The sequence below is a fragment of the Lathamus discolor genome, chromosome 3, assembly GCF_037157495.1.
Source record: "Lathamus discolor isolate bLatDis1 chromosome 3, bLatDis1.hap1, whole genome shotgun sequence".
Classification (NCBI taxonomy): domain Eukaryota; kingdom Metazoa; phylum Chordata; class Aves; order Psittaciformes; family Psittacidae; genus Lathamus; species Lathamus discolor.
The window spans coordinates 141543256-141557047 of record NC_088886.1 but is presented as its reverse complement, the minus strand read 5'-3'; the positions used below and the strand labels follow the sequence as shown (position 1 = coordinate 141557047).

The window sequence follows — 13792 nt, the reverse complement described above, 5'->3', positions numbered from 1 at the left end:
AGCTGCGTGAATTCTGCAGTCTTCTTAAAAATCACTTTATCAAGTGATAGGTATAGACAGCTCACTCAGTCCTTTTGTGACCACAGACACCAGTTCATGCCAATCATGAAGACTGAGTTTGGTTTTTAGCCTGGCTCCTTACGAAAGCAAGGGTTACACATTACTCTGCATGTCACCTAATGACTTCTGGACCCTGTTAGCCAATCTCTCCCATCATAGTAAAGGAACTGAGTTCCCAAAGTCACAGAATCACAGAATCATTAGGGTTGAAGGGACCTTTGCAGATCACCCAGTCCAACTCCCCTGCCAAGACAGGGCCACCTGGAGCAGGTTACACAGGAAGGTGTCCCGGGGGGGTTTGAATATTTCCAGAGAGGGAGAATCCACATATAATTTAGTTCCTACATATTTTTGTCAGTTTAGTCAAAACCAGCAGCTCATATGTCACCAGCACCATTTTTTGTGCTCTAAAGGCAAAACCAGAGAAAAACAGCAGGAGAATTTTACAATTAGATATGGAGAGAGCAGAAAATCTAAGTTTTATTCACTTGTAATCTATTCGCTATGGGATGCGCATCCATAACAAAGAAGGCACACAGAAACTTGTATTCTTTTTATGTTATACTTGTCAACTAGTTATGAAATCAAACACAGTTCAAGTCAAAAGAAATATTCTTGATTATGGACTAAAGAGAGGCTCAACCCATAGTAATAAAGTTTAAAAAAGTCATCAAAAATTGTGTAGCTTCAACTGAAGTGTTAGATTTACTGGGGTGAATCAATAGCAGCTCTACTGAAATAAACTGGTCCAAACCCTGAACAGTTAAATACCACTTACTGCTTCAAATAGTCTTTCAAGAAGCCATTGCCATTTGGGGGGACTCTTCTGGAGTCAGTGGCTCATTTCCAGACATATCCTGGTGGTACTGAAGTGAAGCAGTCTGCAATTCTGAATTCTGGTCATGGGTTTAGGTAACAATTTCTGTCTCCTGAGTGATTTTCTGTTGTGGTTGAAGCATAAACCACTTCAATGGCTCTACTCAATACTTGTTTATTGTCTCTGGAAGACTATTTCTTTTCCCCAAACATTTCTTGAACCATAAAGATCCCCAAGAGAGCTCTGAATGCTGGCCATCCTGGACCCTGGATCAGGATATTACAAAAAAGAATTGATTTTGCCATAGTTCTTTCTACGTGCATTAGTTTCTCAATTGCATGATTTATAGGATCTTCCAGGCTCAATTCCTGCATTTGAGAAGATGCATAAAAAGAGTAGGTCTAACACAGGGTGGCGTGTAAGCTTAAATTTCTTCAGGGAATGCTGCTCCAAAGCCCACTGAAATAAGCAGACATTTTTTTGCACTGTCTTCAATGGGATTTATGCCAGGCTCGGAGGACATTTACATATCTCAAAATATTGAATTAGAATTATGGAAGTGTTAATGTGCAATATATGCATAAGAACAGAATGGTGGTTAGAAATCAATACTGTAGCTTGTCTTATGAAGAAATAATAGAAATATGTTACAGGATTTAATGCAGAGTGAACTAAAAAAAACCCCAGGACTAATGTGTTGCTGTGCTCTGAGAATTAAGAGGATTCTAAGACAAATCAAAACCTTTCACACACTCTTTTTCCCCCATGTTGTAAATGGATCAAAACTTTGAGAATGTAACTGAGATTATTCTGTTTGCATGAATATTTTGCAATCTATAAACAAGACCTTTACTTTTTAAGCAACTTCTGTATGGAAAATAGAAATCAATTTCCCATAAAAAATTCACAGGAAAAGCTTTATGTCCAAAATGTACTTTCTATTTATTTCACCTCAGAAGGTCATCTGACCAACTTCCTTTTCAAGAAGGAGGATAACTGAAAACATATGTTTAGTTATTCAATATTTTTTATAACTTCTTGAATTTCAGCAATAGGGAGATAAGGTTGACTCAACAACAAAGCTGTTTCCCACATCTGTTTCTGTGTTAGATTTTTTCCCTTACTTCTACCTTGAATATTATGAAGCATCCAGCAGACATGGCTAAAGCTATTGAAGAAAATCATCTGAGATCATAGCACAGCGCAGTATCACTTTGTGATGAAGCAGTTTTTCTTTACAGTCAGTTAGAGGCACTGACCTGGTACACAGTGGAGGGTTCAGCATGGTGCCCTCTTGCAATCTTCCTTCTCATTCAAAAGCCTTTCTTTTTATTAGGAAGAAACTTTCTTGTTAAAATGTTTCAGTAATCAAGTGTAGCCGTCTTGAATATTGACATTTACCCACCAAGTGTTTGCAGAACACTTCTAAGCTTCCCAAAACATCCCTGAATTGATGGTGCTCTGCCGTGATTTCCAGGAAAATCCACACAACTGTAAGAAGCCAGTCAGATACCTTAGACTTACAAAGATAGTGTTCACCAACAGTTTTGAAATATGAATACACACATGTAAGCTCCTTTGAAAATAAAGCCAAACAGCATTTTCTTTTGACTTAATATTAGAGAGCTTTCTACTGAGCCTGTTCAGATCTTTTGTGTTATCTGAGTTCAAATGGGATGAAGCGAGAAAACCAAGCTCCTGTCCTACGTTTATAGCATTACAGAGTGGTGAGGGTTTTATACAACTGTACCTAAAAGCAGGATTTGGCTCAGATATTTTGTTGCAAAATCTCTTCCTCTTCCTGCCGATTTTTCCCTATCACTGTACAACCCAGCTGAGCAAACTGTTTATTTTTATCTTTCGAACTGGCTGCGCATAACCACTGTTTGCCTTCTTTCAATCTTATCTTCATATTGCTTTTGGTACAAAAAAACACTAGGATCCAGTCAAAATGCTACTTAGGAATTGTTGTATCTTAAAGAGATTGTTTCTGCTACAGGTGAATTTCATCCCCAGTCCTGCAGGTGAATGTAAACCCAAATCAATTACCTACTCCCTGCAACCATCTGCACAGAATTCAAATCAGTACAAAGTCTTGTAGGTTTAATCTTGCTGTAGTTGAGCCATTGTTTTTAGGTGTTGTGTAGTGATCAGTGGTGAGTGCTTGGGAGCTAATCTCTTATGGATGAGTATTGAGCACCAATCACCTCTGCTTCAACAAGTAAAGGTAAGTGCTATGAAGAAGCTTTATAATAGGCTGTGAAATTGTTTAATGGAAGCTTTTCCTTAAAACATTAAATAGCACACTAGATGTTCTTGAAAGGATTTAATCCTGTGTCCTTTGAACGACAGTACCAGTGCTACAGTTTATGGGCACTTCTCTGTGGGTAATGTGCACTCGAACAGCTACAGAGAGTAACTGGATTGTGATTAGTTGCTTGGAACCCAAGTTATGCATTCAAAGACAGTACCAGATAGTGTATACTGCTTAATGCAAACAAGAGGCAATCTTTATTTCAGCATTTCCTAACAAAAGCTCAGATTTGGAAATTCTGATAGTCTTTAATGTCGGGACTTGGGTCTGGAGTCCCCCATTTACATACTTTCTTCCAGAAGTCAGGACAAATTTTTCTATATCTCTTGGTTTCCATATATTTCTGACTATTGGCATGAGCTTGGAAATAAGAAGAAACAACAGTGTGTTTTCTGAGTGTTACAGAGTGGAACAGAGCTTGGGAAAGGAAGCATAAATAGCCACTTATTTGCTAAATGTAGCAGAAAATAAATTGAAGGATTCCAGCCCTATAATCTTGTAATTACAAACTTGGCAAGTTGTTGGAGATATATTTTATTATTATTTTATCTTCCCATCATTTTAGCAATGCGAGAAGCAGAACATTTCACTGATAAAAATGGCTTAATAATACAAATCTCATAGGGCATGTTATTTTTAGACCACTTTTCATTACTAAATCTATAAAAAAAGAAAGTCAAATATTTTGATACATCAGCCTTTAAATTAATACAGGAATATAAACATGTAACTTTGTATCAAGCTATTTATGAAGAATGGTAGGCTTAGGCATAACAGTGGTGCTGGCTTTGAACCTCAGCTTCTGGCACTACCCTTTGGAATGCAGGTTCAGTTGAAATAAACAGGCAAAGATTCCTTTAATGCTTATGCCCATATACTCCCTTATTAGAGAGAGTCAAAATAAGAAGTGTATGAAATTACTTTTAGACAAGATTAATCAGAATAAAACTGGACCCTTTATTACTATTGTTATATGCCTAATCAAAGGGTAATGGCTTGTTAATTACTATATAAACATATGAAAGACAAATCAGTTTCTCTTCCAGCTCTTACTCTTCAACAGGATAGGTCAAGACCAGGAAGAGATAAAGGGAAATTAAGTATAAAAATGTAAAGCAATTTGGACAGGGAATAAGTCAGCTGCCAAGCTGGCATAGGCTTCAGTCTCCTGACTCTTTCCTATTCCCTTTCTGTCTCCTGTTTCTTGTGTTCATGCAGAGTTTAGTTGCTGGATACAGTTAACTGAAAAAGCCTGATTCTCCCTGTTACTCTTGGAACATCCACATGGTATTCCTGCTGTGTCCAGGATTGTACATTGCTTATTGCAGGCTGTGTGGGCCTCTCTGCTGCTTAGATTCATGGGGAGATAGTCAAGTACATTGTTTCTTGCTTAAATTGCTCTCTCAGCCATGGTAGATCTTCCAGGATTATTATCTACTCTTGGCTCTGCAGCACAGGCTCACCTATCAAAACCTCCTCATGAGCACTCGGGCTCTTTTAGCTCACACTGTACCTTGCTGATGGGCAACCTAAGTTGAAAATGTGCTATTCATTAGAAATTGTGTCACATCACTGATTAGGCATGACTTTTCTTGCTCAGTCTGATTTGAAAAGACAACATGATGATCCCTTATCTGTTTGGAAATTATAAGGAAGATCAGCTCTGCAGCACAATGGGAACAAGTAAAATGTGAGTGGATCTTCAGTTTCTAGAGCAAGATAGCATACAACACTTTCAACCAGTCCTGCACTTTGTGGTTGCTGCACAAAGCAAAGCGACAGTGAGTCCCAGGGGTGGCATCAGGGGAACACATAAACAAACCAAATGTTCTTATTTCAGAGAGACATTCCAGCCAAATTAAGGCTTTGTAGCAGGGTCAGATAAAGACACAAGAAGTATTCCCTTTAAGGACAGAAATCCAGTTGCTTTCACAGTTTTCAATCTGTTATTGAATTCACCATACGAAGTACTTGAATTTCATGAGAAAGCCAGGATATTGTGTTATGTGAACCCATGGTCTCATTTTGTGGCCATTCTTGTGTTTTTGTCTGTCTGTTAAGTACTGAAAGTTGCTGTGGCTTGTCTGGGGAAGTTACTGGGTTTTCCCATCCCTAGCAAGGTGTCCAGGCTGAAACAAATTGTATGTTCAGTCAGCTCGGTGAAAGGCACTCCATGGTGGTGATTCTTCTCCTCAAACAGCCAATCTCAGGGGCATGCAATGCTGTCTTGGTGGATACAACACACTATAACAAAGCACTGTGGGAACTGTAGGTGTGTAAGGTGTCATTTTTCTGAATCTCAAAGTAAGAGCAGCAAAAGCTTCCTTTGGTTCTCAAAACCACTTTGAAGAGAGGTTTATTGTTGAGCAATCCAGGCTGGGAGGAGAAAATTGTGAGCAACCCTTGGCAAACCACTTTAAAAAAAAAAAAAAAAACACCAAAAAACAACCCACAAACAAACAAAAACAGAAAAGGGAAAAAAAAATAATTGTTTTCACAGAGCTTTCAAACAGTTCCAAAGTGGAGGGTTTTTGATTTTGTTGTTTTGGCTGGAGTTGGTTTTTTTTTTCCCCCCATCTTTGAAATGTACAAGTAGCAATGTTGCAACTGACAACTTGACCTTCCTCCCAAGTAGGTAAAATTGACTTTCATTTTATCATTAGGACACTGCATTAAAAAAATAAGGTAATATTTGAACTTACAGAGTTTTTGGTCTCTGTGCATGCCCATCATGAAAACAGACAATGCACCTTTGAAAGCAGAAGCTGTGCTGTAAATTTACTCTGCTGTATCTCACAAAGGTTCTTAGTCAGGTCATCCAAACTATCTTTGTTCACAGTTCTGACTCGTATTATATGAAAAGTCAACACATTGACTATGAACTCCTGTTTACTTGGTGACAAGGTCAAATTCCTTGCTCTAGTGCTGAAGTGAGCATCAATTGCTGCTACTCATTACTGTTTATAAATTGAGCTAACTCAGGAGATCAATGGGCAAATATTCTTTCCACCAAAAGCTGCTACTAAAACTACTGCTGTTGGTGGGAATATGAGCAAAGGGACTGGTGATTAATTTTGCAGGAATGTCTTTGTATTATTGTAAGTTTCCTCTCCACATGGGGTATTCTGAGCTTGGTGACCTAGTTAAATCCTAAAGACCTTATAGACAGCTGAAGAGTCACAACAAGCCAGTCAATTGATACAAGAGGTCAAGAGATGCTATTAGAGCTGGAATTGGTTAGGAATGTCTTGATGTGCTGGAGGTCTTGGAGGAAAATGTTTGGTTTGTTGGTTTTTAATTTTTTTAATTTTTCCTTCAACTTGACCTTAGGACCTTAGATGGAATTTCACTGAAACACAAGAGCATAGAATGGTTTGGGTTGGAAGGGATGTTAAAGATCACCTAGTTCTAACCCCCTGCCATGGGAAGCAATACGTTCCACTAGTTCAGGTTGCTCCAAGCTCCTCCAGCCTGGCCTTGAACACTGCCATGGGTGAGGCAGCCACAGCTTCCTTGGGCAACCTGTTCCTGTGCCTCTCCACCATCACAGTAAAATATTTCTTCCTAACATTTTATCCAAATCCATATTCTTTCAGTTTAAAGCCATTACCCTTTGTCCTGTCCCCACAAGTCCTAGTAAAAAATTCTTCTTCAGCTTTCTTGTAAGCCCACATTAGGTACTTGGATCTCCCTAGAGTCTTCTCCAGGTTAAACAACCCTAACTCTGTCAGAAAGCAAATGATAACAAAAATGCAAAAAAATCCAACTTCAAGATTAGAGTACTTCTTTAAGAAAAGGAATTGAAAATCCATGATTCAGACCAGGAATATGAACTTGTTTTCTGCATCCTAGAGAAGCGTTGCCCTTACAGCTGAGTTGTGAACATAAATTTTGTCTGTCTTTTCTCATTGGAATGTTCCATTTTTTAAATCACAATAAACAATGAATGTAAAAAGGCTTTCCCTCAGGTGATAGTTTTAATATTCAGCCTATACATTATTCGTCTGCTGGCCTAGTTTGTCTTGTCAAAAGCCATTTCTGATTGTCTCCATTTCATCCTAGTGTGGACTTAGATGGGGGTAAAGCACTTAACCATTCATAGCAAAAACCATCTACAGCTTGTTACTTGGAAGGGTTTCAACGTCACAACCCTAGTACTACATAATATTTCAAAAGAAAATATATCATCTGCAAGAAGGAATAATGGATTTGGTCAGGCAATGTATTGCTTTTATAGTTTGTAACTTATTATAGGAAACATTATTATGACTCCAGGCATCTGAATAACATTCAGTGAATTCACCTGAAAGATGAGTAAGGTATATTAAGTGACGGAGAGAACAAAGCTTGGGATTCAATTCAGTTCATCTTGCATTTGGGAAGTAAGTTGTAACAGTTTGTCTTACATCTGTGTTTGAAGGGAGGGTGGAAATAGATGGACACATGGAAATGATCATTTAAATTTCTCCTAGCTTGACATATATGTCATAAAATGTACCGCTGTTTAGAAATCTTCGTTTTTGTATAGAGCTTGCCACAAAACAAATTCTGTCTTTGAATCTGGCTGTGATGTTTAATGGTGTGGCTTTACAACTCTATTCTGAAGAGCACCTGATTGAAAGAAGGTTTAAGTTAACTACAGTGGAGGAAAGAATGTCTTTGTCTTGGAGAATTTTAGTCAGAATGGTAAAGATAAATAAAACAAATTACTGACCCAGTTTTCCAGATGAAGAAAAATAAAATGAGATTGTTTCTTGCTGGAATCCTTACAGAAATCCTGCATCAGTGACTTGAGTAGAGATTTGAAGCAGTGCAAGTTTCTTCACTGTAGGGTTTCCTTGCATCACATATTGAGAGCAGGTACAGAGACAACCCCAGCACCCTACTGCTTTAACAGCCACTTCTTTTGGCTCTTTCAGTGCTGGCTGGAGGCAATTTACCTGCTTTTGTAACTTCCATTGCAGAGCTGTTTGGCTTATGTTGTATGGAAGTCTAGGCTTAACTTCTGAAATGCTTCTTTTCAACAGGAAAATTATAATGGGAAGTGTTTGGGAATATTTGAGGTTTAAGAGGCTGCCCAAGCATTTTTCAATCAGTAATTCTGAGAAGTCTTTGAAACTTTTGGTTTCATTGGATATAAGTTTTCACATTCTGGTTGTGGTTTGATTATTAGAGTACAACTTTCTCTGCTGTTTTGTCTGCATCTACCCCTCTTATTTAAACTCCTGCTTATCTCTCAAGTAATTTACCACTTTCATTTCTCTCTGTCTGTGTTTATTAGCTTTTCTATACTACAGATTAAATGAATCCTCATTGGAACTCATTTTCTGTTTCTTTGTGCCCAAATTAATGGATTGCCCCACAAAATATTACTTAAAACATTGTAGTCTGGAAAAAAATCCCCAACATTATTACTTACGTTTTCTGTGATACACATAGAAATAATTTCTTGCTTGCTATATTTACTAGTAGCTCTGAGTGGGAAGACTCTAAGATGAGAATGTGCTGGTTGTTGGGATAAAATATTGAGATAAACAATAATTACTGATAATATTGGTAGAATTGAGATCTCTGCTCTTTCTTTTTTCTCAACTATTTTCTGATTTTATTTTTTGCTTTCCTGGAACAAAGAGCAAATGTCTACATTTTGGCATAAAGAAATTCAATGGAACTATTGACCTGCTCCAAGCAATTTTTTTTCTCTGTTACTGCTTTTTAATACTTACCCTTTAGCATGTCTCCTTCTGTATTTTGACATTTTAGCTTTAATCTGCACGTAGTCATAAACATCACTTCAATGTTCAGATCAGAGTTTGCCCTAGTGCCCTTGAACAAGCTTGCAGAAGTGAAGTACATCAGAGGAACACGGGAACAATGTCATTTAAGAACAGACGGTAAAAAAACAAGTACAATTACAAGCATTTTGTTTTCCATCCCAAATATTAAGTTCTAACTCTAAGTTTCCTGCATATGAACCCAAAAGAGATTGAAACTAGAAAGAAATTCAATTCCTACAAATATCTTTTCTTTATAATTAGGCAGGAAGATGTCTATGTAGTAAGCTGTAAATGTCAAGAGTCCATTTGGCTTTTTGTTCCCTGATAGGGTTGTTCTGAACAACAAATAGTGACTTGAATTTCATTCTGATGAGTTAACTTACATCCTGATCCTCTCTTAGAGACCCAAGACTGCCAAATTCACCACTAAACTGTGTCCCTAAGCACCACATCTATACCTCGAGGGTTGATGACCCAACCACTGCCCTTGGCAGCCTGTTCCAATGCCTAATAACACTTTTGGTAAAGACATTTTTCCTAGTATCCAATTTAAACCTTCTCTGGTGTAATTTGAGGCCATTTTCTCTTTTCCTATCAGACATAATAGATACTAGCCTCCAAATAAGTTTAAAATAAAGGGGCTTTTGTACTTCCATGTGTTCAAGTTCTATTCCAAAACACACAAAACTGGACAAAGTGTTTTGCTCGTGAAACTACTGGATCCTAGAGATCCTAACAATAATTTTAAAATTTTCAGCATGATTTGAAAATAAAAGATATTGTACTGAACATATCTAGATAAGGTTTAATAAGTTGCTTTCAACTTTAGCTTTTGATCTGAACTGGGATATATGACACTGACATACATTTTTGTTTAATAACTTTTTAGGCTACACGTACACTTAGCTGAAGATGTACAAGCAGTTCCACCAGCTACTGTAAGATTTCTTGAACACTGGCATTTAAGTGGATTTAACACTTGGGCACATTACTTAGTTCTCTCTTGTTTCATGTACCAGGAAACTTTAATCTTCACTGTAACCCACTGTTCTCCTCTGTCTTGAGATTTAGTCCATATTCTTCACTGTGAAGCCAGTAGTGAAACTTTAGGAATTTTGCAGAATCTGAATACGCTTTTAGTGCTAATCTTTGCATGGATAGGAATTGTTTTGATTTTGTTCTTTTCTCTTTCATGGCTGTCTTTTAGTCAGGGAAAAAAATAATGCTAGGATCAAAGGAATGCTTTTTGGAGAGGAAGGTATGCCACACTTCCAAACAATGGCCAGACACTGTGTTCAGATAAAGCATCAAAACCCACTTCTCAAAATCTTATATGCTTTATCCCAGGCAATGGGATGTTTCACAGAAGGACAACCATCATAGTGCTTTGTGTATGTAGGAGTCTGGTGTATGAACTATTTTGAATTAAGGAAGTCAAGGTCTGCAGGAGATCCTTCAGAACTCTGACACATAATTCGCAGCCCAAGTGTAAAGACAGCAGGCAAGCTGGCACAACTGTTATGCAGCTGTACAAGTCTTTGATAATCAAAAAGTGGATAAAAAAAAAATGTTGCTACCGAGACAAATTTCTGGAGGGTTCCCTCCTGCAAAATCAGCTATGTACTGCCTAAGGAAAGGGAGAGAAAAGATGGACTGTTGGACTGATACATGCTTTTGTTGTATTTAATTGAGATTTAGTACCTTCCACTTCACCTGAAGGGGTCAATCCCCAATGCACAAACAAAAAGGACCTAAAACATGATCTGAGAAAAAAATGCGAAATACCTTAGAATTACAGCAGTTAAGGAGCAGTCTGATTTATCATCTACATTCTCCCCACAGCGCTCGAAGGAGTTTGCTTTAAAATTACATTAAAACAAAAACAGCCAGAGAACTGACTTATTCAAGATGTATAATTAAGGCTCTATTCAGGATTTCTTTTTTTTTTTTATTGGTTTTTTTCTTCTTTTCTTTTTTTTCCCTTGATAATTCAAAGCAATTTGTTCCTTGAAGAAGGTTTTCTGCACTGAAACCAATTTCTGCTGCACCCCACTGCACACTGTTAAGAAAACATTTATTTCCTCCTACAATAGGAAAAATTTGAAGATCTCAAGACTGACATTTTCTTTTGTTTATATTTTTAATATATTACAATGTTATGTTAAGGGTGGATACTGTCCTCCGTTCAGCGGTAGCCATCATTTTTCGCCCTTTACTGTTACTATCTGATATGTACCTTGTATCCTGAGCAGAGATTTTTTTTTTTTTTTTCAGATCTCTATGAAGATATTCAGGCCTTTCAGGTATTTTGTTTTGTTTTTTAGGACAACAGACATAGATATCTAAAAGTATTCCTTTAGAGTATGATCGAGTGGTGGTCATGATAAACATCTGTCACCATATGCTCTTTTCCTGAGCTTGATATGATCCAGACTCATCAGTCCTGAATAGTAGTTCTTATTCATATCTGAAGTACCTGTTCAGTCTGACATTTTTCTTTAAGCCTAGATTGAGATATGCTTCTGCACTAACAGCACCATGTGGTGAGTATGTCCATCTCTCTGTATGCCCCATCTGCTCTCAGTGAGTCTTTCATGGTTAGTGTGAAACAGGGTATCCTCTCTATCCTCTCTTGCTGGAAGCCTGTAATACCTGTATCTGCATATCTTCCAGCACATGCCTGTCGCCTGTGAGTGGCCCTGTTTTTTCCCTAAGCCAACAGTAGGAGCTGTCTAGTCAATACTCTACCACAATACTTTTATGGCAGATGTTGACATATCTTCATATACAGCTCTCTGGGCAGACGTGTTTAGATGCTTTTATTTGTTACTACACTGGTATGCTTGGGCTAGTATCACCCAAATCTCTGGCTTTAAGTTTGATGTGATAGCCCAGGCTCCCCATATTGAAAGAGTTGTGGGTTATTGTCCAAGACATGCAATTATACAGGGAGAGTGCAAATCTGTAGTGTCAGGTTTGATACACTGCGTTGGCAGCCACGTTCCCTGTGCTGAGACCTTGGAGTATGGTGGCATTTCCACAACCCCTTCTCCAAATATTACAGCATTTCCTGAAACCTGCTTCTGTCCGTGATCGCCCATTATTCAACCCAAGCTGATAAGCAGTAATGCCATTCATCATTCATCATTCATTGCATGGTTCAGAACCCATCCTGGGAATGGCATCTGGAAATATGTCTCTCCTCAGCACAAATACAATCTTTCCTCAACAACTTTGCTATCCTGACTGTTGCTGTGATTTATTGCTTATTGTTTTGACTCTGGAGTAGGTGGAATCTGTTTGCTATGTGATTAATAAATAAAAACTTCATAAATATAAAATAATCTTTACAAAGTAGCATGAAAGGTATCTAACATTCCTGATATAAAAGTATGTACCACCTGTATGAAGACAGGCTAAGAAAGCTGGGGCAGTTCAGCCTGTAGAAGAGAAGCTGTGTGGAGACCTCAGAGTAGTCTTCCAGTATCTGAAGGGGGATTACAAGGATTCTGAAGACAGACTCTTCGAGGGGATGTAGTCACAGGACAAGGGCTAATGGTTTAAACTGAAACAGGGGAAGTTCAGGCTAGATATAAGGAAGAAGCTCTTTACTGTGAGAGTGGTGAGGCACTGGAAAGGGTAAATCACTGGCAATGTTCGAGGCCAGGCTGGACAGAGCCTTGGGCAACATGGTCTAGGGTGAGGTGTCCCGGGCTAGGGCAGGGGGCTTGGACCTAGATGATCTTAAGTATTTTTCCAACCCAAACCATTCTATGATAAGCTTATTACCAGCCTCTCTTCTGAGTAAAATAATGAAAATGTTTGCCCCATGGCCCACTGAGCTCATGTATGCTTTGTACATAGATCTTGATGTTCTGGACCCCTGCCACTTCAGGACCAAATCACATTGATCAATTCCATAATATATTTCTTTCTGTGAATGAAATAGCACTGCCAAGGGAAATTATCTCCCTGGAGCTGATGCTTCAGGAATACTTTTAAAGAGTATTCCCAACCAATGGATAATTTATTTCCTTTGCTTTGCTGGTTTTCAATGAACTCTGCCAGTAAAAGAGTGTGTTTCTTCCTTTTGAGATTGAAAGTCTCTTCAAGAGTTCTGTTGTGTTATCAGCTTCATTCTATTTCTTGGAGAGCTTGTAGTGTACTACCTGAAATGCAAAAGTCATCCTTATGTAAGAAGTTCTACATATCCTCTTAAAATTCTAGATGAAACAAATTAGCTAAAGTATATGTATGCACAGATCAGTTCTTGATAATGTGGTCAAGCGCACAGTGATAAAGCTCTCCTGATTTTTGAAGTAATACTTTTTTTCTCTGCAGGGCAGCTTGTATTTTATATGACAGAAATTTTCTAAGACAGTCTTTTGCTATCTTATTTAGGGAAAATGAATGATAAATTTTAATGCAGGTGCTGATGCTTTCAGCCTCAAGAGTACAGGTATTTTTCAGTTCAAGTAGGAAGCTGATCTTGCCCGTCTGCTCCATGGTTCAACAATGCATGTTGTTTTCAGAAGGGCTATTAGGAGGACTATAGCATTGTGGCTTGGTGGCTGGTAACATGGAGTGCTCCCAAGTGGACTTTTGGTGGACCTGCATGCAGCAGGATCTAATCTAAGATACAATGAAAACAAATGCAAGGAACTCAACCCCAGGACTGACAAAATCCCTCAGAATTATACATCATATCTGAGTTAAGCACTTCAGAAATAACATCTGCATTCTGTCTGTTAGCGATGACTGACCTGCCTTCAAGCTGGCAATCAAAGAAAAATGTCTTCTCATTCTTAGAATCATAGAACGATT

General features: G+C 38.1%; 1 long non-coding RNA gene across 1 annotated transcript in view; it reads left to right on the top strand.

Moving 5' to 3' along the window:
* Nucleotides 1–3018: 3018 nt before the first annotated feature.
* The window catches only part of LOC136011303 (uncharacterized), a 28680-nt gene continuing 17906 nt past the window's right edge, over nucleotides 3019–13792 (top strand). The window contains exon 1 of the long non-coding RNA XR_010611320.1: nucleotides 3019–3104. This is a non-coding gene — a long non-coding RNA (uncharacterized LOC136011303). The remainder of the gene's footprint in view (nucleotides 3105–13792) is intronic.